Genomic DNA, 8,171 nt, shown 5'->3' on the forward strand with positions numbered 1-8,171 from the left:
AAAAATACCTATAAGTCAATATTTATTATTTTCTTTTCCTGATTTTCCTCCCTCCCCTGACACAGGTCGTCCTTGATCATGCCCTATCAAATCTTCCTACTTTATTATTTTTAGAGTTTTATCAGTATCTGGAACTATTTATTAATAAGCTTATTTTTATATTGCCAATCTGGTCCCAAAGACTATAAGCTCCATGAAAATAGGGACTTTGTCTGTTTTGTTCACTGCTGCCCCTCCAGTGCTGAGAACAATGCCTAGCACACAACAGGTGCTTTGTAAATCTTTATTGAATGACTATGTGACAGGTGCCAGGACTCTTATACAGCACAGAAGATTCAGGGAGGACACTACCTCACTCCTGTGACATTCACTGTTCAAATCCTAAGAGGTCCTTTGAAGGCCAACAGTTTGGTCACGTGTGTGCCAAGCTGGAACTCGGGAGTCCTTGCCAAGGTTAGGATCCCCAGCACTGGGATCTAGCCTCCCTGAGAGTACCACATGACCACTCTCCCTGAGCCCCTGCCACTGTCACCCAGGTGCTATTTGGGAACAGCTTCAGGTCTCCATTTCTTCTGGGATCCACAGACCTTGGTTCTATAGATCCTGGCACTCTGGCTACTTCTGCATCTCACTCTCCAAGCCCCTGACTGGGCACCCTCCCCCCAATCCCTAATCAAACAGTTTAGAGGATAAACTCTTCCCTTGACTGTGCCCTGGGAATCAAGGAGGGAGGGAAGGGAAACATACCCCTTTCCTCCTGATGCTTCTATCCCAGTGAAATCAAAACAGAAATTAAATCTTATGATAAATTACCCTGCCTCAGCCATTGACATTATCACTCAGGCTTCAAGGGACCTTGTCTCCACATTTTTAGAGGACAGAGGCTGAAACAAATCTTTGCTAAAAGAAGCAGGAGTCAAAATGTTGTTATTAGTTCAGAGCCCAGAAGAGAGTCAATGAGGGAATTAATGACACAAGCCAGGTTCACTCCTCCTGCACTTAGAGTCTTGTTCAGGGCATCTATCTGCTTTGCCTTCTGCTGTGGTTGCCTGAGCCTAAGGAAATAAGACCCAGAAAATCAAACCTTGGAGTTCTCTGCTTTTCAAGTAAAGGGGTAGATGTTTATTGAATGACTATGTGACAGATGCCATGGCTCTTATATAGTATAGAAGATTCAGGGAGGACACTACCTCACTGCTAAAGCCCCAAGAGATCCCTCGAAGGGACCTTACTTCTCAAGGAAACAGACTGTATACCCAGTTTAGGGAAGACCCCTGTGTTAGTCATTTATTGTTGTGGAACTAATTATCCCAAAACTTAGCAGCTTGAAAAACAATAAATATTTATTATCTCATTGTTTATGTAGGTCAAAAATTTGAGAACAGCTTTGCTGGGTGGTTCCAGATCAGGGTCTTTCATAAGGTTAGATTCCAGATGCAGGCTGGGGCTGCAGTCATCTGAAGGCTGGATGGGGGCAGGAGGACCTGCTCCTAGACAGTTTACTCACATGGCTGTTGGCAAAAGGCCCCGGCTCCTCACTGGCCATTAGTACTAATCATAAAAAAGCTGGAGTGGTTATATTAACATTAGGCTAAATAGATTTAAAGATAAGAGGTATAGTTAGACTGAAGAGGAACATTTACCATAACAAAAGTGTCATTCATCAGGAAGACATAACGATTATAAATGTGTATGTGCATAATAAATAAATTCAAAATACACAAAGCAAACATGACAGAACTAAAGGGAGACATAGACAAATCCACAGTCCTGGTTAGAGATTTTAACACCTTCGCTCAGTTATTGAAAGAATAACTAAATACAAAATTAGTAATGATTGTGAAAGTTGTCAGAACCAAAATGGAGTTACTCATGTCAAACTCTAACAAAAATCAATCAATCAATCCAGGAGGCTAACGAAGGAGGCCCTCACGCACACGTCTGTGATAAGCACTATTACAAAGACTCTCCGAAGGGCTCTTATGCACATATGCCTGTAACAAGAACTTTTGCCAAGGACTTTTCACACTGCAGCTTGCTACACGAGTCACAAGGACAGCTGGCTGGATGCACAAGAACGCTTGCCTGACGACGAACTGTCTCCACCAACGAACTAGCATAAACTCCTGCAATAACTGAGCCCCTGTAACCAATGTTCTCTTTGTTTCAAAAGAAATTATGTGTGCCTTTCCCTTTTGCCTCTAAAAGCTTTTCTTTGCTTCAATCTCTTTGGATATGTTTATGGTCCCTGTAGCCTGCATATCCCAGATTTGCAAATACCCTGCACACTCCTGAATAAACTCAGTATCTTCAAAGAATCTCTCTCTGTCTGTTATTTAGGTTGATGTGATACAGACACTGAGCGACACTATCGACCACCGTGATCTAATTGACATGTGTAGACTACATACAACAAATGCATAATACACACTCTTAAAGTATAATGTACCATTCGCCAAGATATGCCTTATGTTGGATCATAAAACAAGTCAAGAGTTTTCTTCAGAAAACATGGGAATTAAATTAAAAAGCAATAGTAAAAATACCAGGATATGTTTTAAAAAGCTTCAAATATTTGAAAATTAAATAACATTCTTCTCAATAACTAACAGGTTAAGGAAGAAATCCTAAAGGAAATTAGAAAGTATTTTGAACTAAATGAAAATGAAAACACAATGTATTTAAAATTTGGTGGTTCAACTAAAGTAATACTTAGAGGGAAATCGATAGTTTTAGATGTTTGTTTTAGAAAAGAAGAAAGGCTTAACGATAAATTATCAAAGTTTCCACCTTGAGAAGCTAAAAAAGAACAAGAGTGACAGGTACACTAAAAACCCGGACATCATCACTATACAATTTATCCATGCAACCAAAAACCACTTGTACCCCTAAACCTATCAAAATATAAATTAAAAAAAAGATAGATTTCATAATTTTACTTTTGCTGCCTTCTATTTTGAAGTGACTTATGCCTCTTCTGTTTCACTTTTCTTGAAGAATTTGTCCTGTTTCCAATTGGTGAAGCTAAACACTGTGTGAAAATAATAGAAGGGCTAAAGTTATACTTTCAGTTTCTGGTACTGAGGGTGTAAATAATTTAAAAATAAAATTACAATACAATACAATACAATAAGAGCAAGCCAGGCGCAGTGGCTCACGCCTGTAATCCTAGCACTTTGGGAGGCTGAGGCGAAAGGATCACTTGAGCCCAGGAGTTCAAGACTGGCCTGGGCAACACAGCGAGACTCCGTCTCCATAAAAAATTTAAAAATTAGCCGGGTGTGGTGGTGCACCCTTGTAGTCTTAGCTACTCAGGAGGCTGAGCCGGGAGGATCCCTCGAGAAAGATGAGCTGGCTTGCCTGAAGAGAAACATCTGAGTCACAGAAATGGCAACGGTGGAAAAGTGAAAGCAAGGGTGGGAAATCCTAAAACAAGAGTGTCATGGAGAAAGGCTTGCCTAGAGAGACATATCCGAGTCACAGAGATGGCAGGGATGGAAAAGCAAGAGCAAAGGGCAGGAAGACGCAGAGCAAGGCTTGCCTAGACAGAAACATCCAAGTCACCGCACCAAATACGTCAAGTTTTAGTCTGAAATGTCAGTTCTTACTGCGCTCATGGCTGAAGAACGACCAGACGCACCAAAATAAGGGAAGCATGAGGTGAAGGTTACTGAGTGGGAGCAAGATAGGATTATAGAGGAACACAAGCTACTGTTTAGAGACCCTTCTTCCCCTAGTCCTTGCTGTCAGCCAGGGAACTGAGTGCTCACCAAACAAGCGGAAGGAGGGGTCCCCCACATCGCAGCTAGCCCTGGTGTGGAAAGGTCCCTATCCAGTCTTACTTTCTACCCCAACCGCTATTAAGGTCCCAGGCTACCTACTTGGATCCATCATTCTTGGGTAAAGCCATGGAAGGACCAAAATGAAACTCAACTGGTCCCCATGGACAAAAGGACTCCAACACTGGAGACACTCATGTACTCCCTGGGAGGATCTCCAGTGCCTGTTCAAGTGGACTCCTCCTGCTGTGGCTCCTTCAGAGAAGTAGCAAAACTATCCATGAGCAAGATACCTTTTGCCCTGGCAAACCAAACCTCCACTTTTTGCCCTTATGGGAACAGCAGCCACTGCTGGAGTAGCCACAGGAGGCACGTCCCTGGGCCTGTAGCAGTCTTTGGCTGTGGAGACTGCATGAGCCCTGCTAAAAACTAGCCATACAGTCGCCCTCTTACAGGAACAGTTAGATTCACCGGTGGAGGCTGCCTTGCAAACTAGGTGGGCCCTCAATCTTCTAACTGCAGCAGAAGGGAACACGTGCTTGTTCTTAAAAGAACAGTGCTGCTTCTCTGTTAACAGGTCAGGACAGGTTCAGAACAACATCGATGCCATTCTAGAGTCTGCCTCCAATCTCCAGACACGAGGCAAGACCTCTAGGCCCTGGTGGATGTCCTTAATAATTCCCTTGGTCACCCTGTTACTTTGCATCCTGGGAATTCTTATATTGTGACCAATCCTTATAAATTTTCTAACTAAATTTATTTCATCCTGTCTAGAAGCCATCAAGCGACAAATGGCCCTGCCTTCTCTGCCGGCCCTGGCGCCTACCTCCTCACCTACAACAATCTACCAAGAACATGTACCAAAGTCCCCTGGAGAGACCCTGGAGAACCTACAAGAGGCCACTCTAACAGGGATCATCGGCCCCTACTCAGCATGAAGCAGCCGGATGAGTCAACGCCCCTACCCAATGATTTGGGCTTCTAGAATGGAGAATGGGGAATGTTAGGTAGATAGTGAGGGATTCCAGGTCTCCCAGGGACGACATTGGGTGCTGTTGCCCCCATCTTGGTCCTGCCCAACCCTAATTCTCCATACCTGGGGGAGGAGGGAATATCCTACGTATCTACCCATCAGAACTTGGTATGCCACCTGCAAAAGAATGCAGAGGACTCTCTCGCCCATGGGCCAAGCCACATGGATACCATAAAGTCTGGAAAGTGACCTAGAACCCACATGCGCAGTGAGACTCAGGTCATGCAGCTCCCCAACTGTCCAATCAAAGTGGTTCTATGGTGACATTTGAACCACGGGGAGGTCCCTATCCAGACACGGACACAAGACCCAGACCTATAACCAAACTCTCTTTTTGCGTCCTTCCTTTGGCTCTCACTTTGCTGCAACAATGGGTCATCATGTGTGGCATATGTTCCATGCTCTGTAAACCTGTATCTTGCTCTTGCCCTATAAGCCTACCTTTCTCTCCTCAGTAAACCTCATTTTCATGCTTGCCTTACTTTGGTGCATAAGGTCATTCTTTGGCCATGGGTGCGCCAAGAACCGATGTTTCAAACTGAAACCTGACAGTGTCAGATGCCACAGGGTAAGGGCTCAGTCCCCAAGACTGCTACCACCCCAACACCAGTCGCGAGTCCGGGCCTCTGGAGCTTCTGACTGACCAGCTTCAAATTTGGGTTCCCACCACCCTCTCCCTCTTTGGGTTCAATTAATTTGCTGGAGTGGCTCACAGAACTCGGGGGAATACTTACTTATACTTACCGATTTATTATAACAGATATTACAAAGGTTACAGATGAAGAGATGTGTAGGGTGAGGTATGGGAGAGGGGGTGCGGAGCTTCCATGCCCTCCGTGGCGTGCCACCCTCTGGGACCTTCTCACGTGCCGCTATCTGGGAGCTCCCTGAGCCCAGTCCTCTTGGATTTTTACGGAGGCTTCATTACACAGGCATGATTGACCATAATGTAGAAATGTGATTGGACAAAAAGCGCCTGATCTAGACCCAGCAAGGCCTGTCTGTTTTTCTTGGCCTCCCCGTGTAGCATTCTTTCCTCCAGGGTATGGGGCAAGACCCTTTCTGTAATGACAGTCTTTTGAATCCTGTGTTGGGCAGGTAAAAGGAGGACAGGAGGTCAGAGAGATTCTATCTCCTGAGGCCTAAAGTGCCCCAACTTTGTAACAAGGACTGTAGGAGTTATGAAATTCCATTGGAACTGCGGATGAAAACCAATATATTAATATATATCATAATACCATAATATCTACAATGTTTATAACTCAATATTAAGCAAAGAACCCAATAAAAATGGACAAAAAATAAGACATTTCATGAAAGAAGATATACAGATGGCCATTTTAAGCACATGAAAACACACTTAACACCATTAATCATCAGGGAAATGCATAAAAACCACAATGAGATACAACCATTAGAATAGCTAAAATCTGAAGGACAGGCAACACCAAATGTTGACAAGGATATGGAGCAACTAGAACTCTTACATATTGCTCATGAGTGTGTAAAATGTTACAACCATTGGACAAAGTTGGACAAAGTTGTGGCATCTAATAAAACTAAATATGCATCTACCCTTCAACCCAGTAATTTCACACCTAGGTATCTACTGAGAGAAATGAAAATATACGTCCACAAAAAAAGATGTGTAAGAATGTTCACAGCAGCATTATTCATAATAATGAATAGGAAAAAACCCAAATGTCTATCAGCTAGTGAACATATTAACAAATTATAGTATATTCATACACTGGAATACTACAAAGCAATAGAAAAGATGAATTACTGATACATGAAGCAACATGGATTAATCTCTCAGACATCATACTCATTGAAAGAAGTTAGACACAGAGTACACATTACATAATTCCATTTATATGGCAGTCTAGAACAGAAAAAATCTAAGAGGAAAGAAATCAGAATAGTGATTGCCTGGTTGTAGAGGGTGGGAGGACTAGGACGACATGCAAGGGAACTTGTGGGGTGAGGGAAACGTTCTTTATCTTAGTCAGGTTGGGGGTTACAAGAGGGTATTCCTTTGTCGAAACCCATTGAACTGCACACTTTTGTTCATTTTAATGTGTGCAAAATTTAATTCCCTTAAAGAAAATAACTTTAATAAAGAAAGACACTCAGCAGAAGTGGCTCACGCTTGTAATACCAGCACTTTGGGAGGTTGAGGCAGGAGGACTGCTTGAGGCCGGGAGTTCAAGACCAACCTGGGCAACAAAGCGAGACACCATCTCTACAAAAAGTAAAAAACAAAAAAAAATTAGCCAGGAATGGTAGCACACCTGTTGTGTTGAGGTGGGAGGATCACTGGAGCTTAGGAGTTCAAGGCTGCAGTGAGCTACGATTGAGCGATTGCACTCCAGCCTAGGCAACAGAGAAAGACCCCATCTCTAAAAAAAAAAGAAAAAAGAGAGAGAGGGAAAAGAAAAATACATGATCACGTGCGTACAATGCTAGAGCTTCTTGCCGGGCCTTGAAAGAGCCCATCCAAGAGAAAGGCTCTGAAGGTCACTTAAAGCTTCATTAGCTACACAGTAAATCTGCCCCTACCCTCAGCTCATATTCTGGCCCCACACTCGCTCAGTAGTGTGATTGTGGACAAGTTAGTATCTCAGTGCCATGAATCCCACATCTGTAAAATGGGACTAATTATGACCCTATCTCATTGGACTGGGTGAATAAATTTCATGAGATAACTTAAAACACTAACTGGTACGTAGTGAACTCTCAACAAATATTAACTATTATTTTGCAGACACAGTGTTCAGAGGAAAACTGTTTGGATAATTCTGCTAAGGGCGATGAAGGGCCTGTTGAAGTGTCCTGAGAAGGGAAGCAAAATGGTCAGATTTGCCTTTTAGGAATAATAACTGAAGCAGCAGCGGAGAGGATGAATAGGTGGAGGGAAGAATGGATTTGGAGCCCTATTAGGACTGTCCTAACATGAAAATGGATGAGACGTTATTGATCTAAAGAATTAAAAAAAAATACATAGTTGTATTCAAAGTATACAGGATTTGAACGTTTTAATAAAAATCTAAATAGAAGTAAAAATTAAAATGGTTTTTCATATTCAAAAATATTAAAATAGAGCTGGGCAATGTGGGCAATGTGACACATGCCTGTAATCCCAGCTAGTAGGGAAGCTGAGGCAGGAGGATCCTTTGAGCCCAGGAATTTGAGGTTACAGTGAGCTATGATTGTACCACTGCACTCCAGCCTGGGCAACAGAGCAAGACCCCAGTCTCTTAAAAAAAAAAATTCAAATTAATTCAAAATTACCTAGTAAAATAAAAGCCAAATAAATTATAATGAATATCAAATCTTAAAATAAAAGTTTTAAAAAT

Source organism: Propithecus coquereli, unplaced genomic scaffold, assembly GCF_000956105.1.
Source record: "Propithecus coquereli isolate 6110/MARCELLA unplaced genomic scaffold, Pcoq_1.0 Scaffold156, whole genome shotgun sequence".
NCBI lineage: Eukaryota > Metazoa > Chordata > Mammalia > Primates > Indriidae > Propithecus > Propithecus coquereli.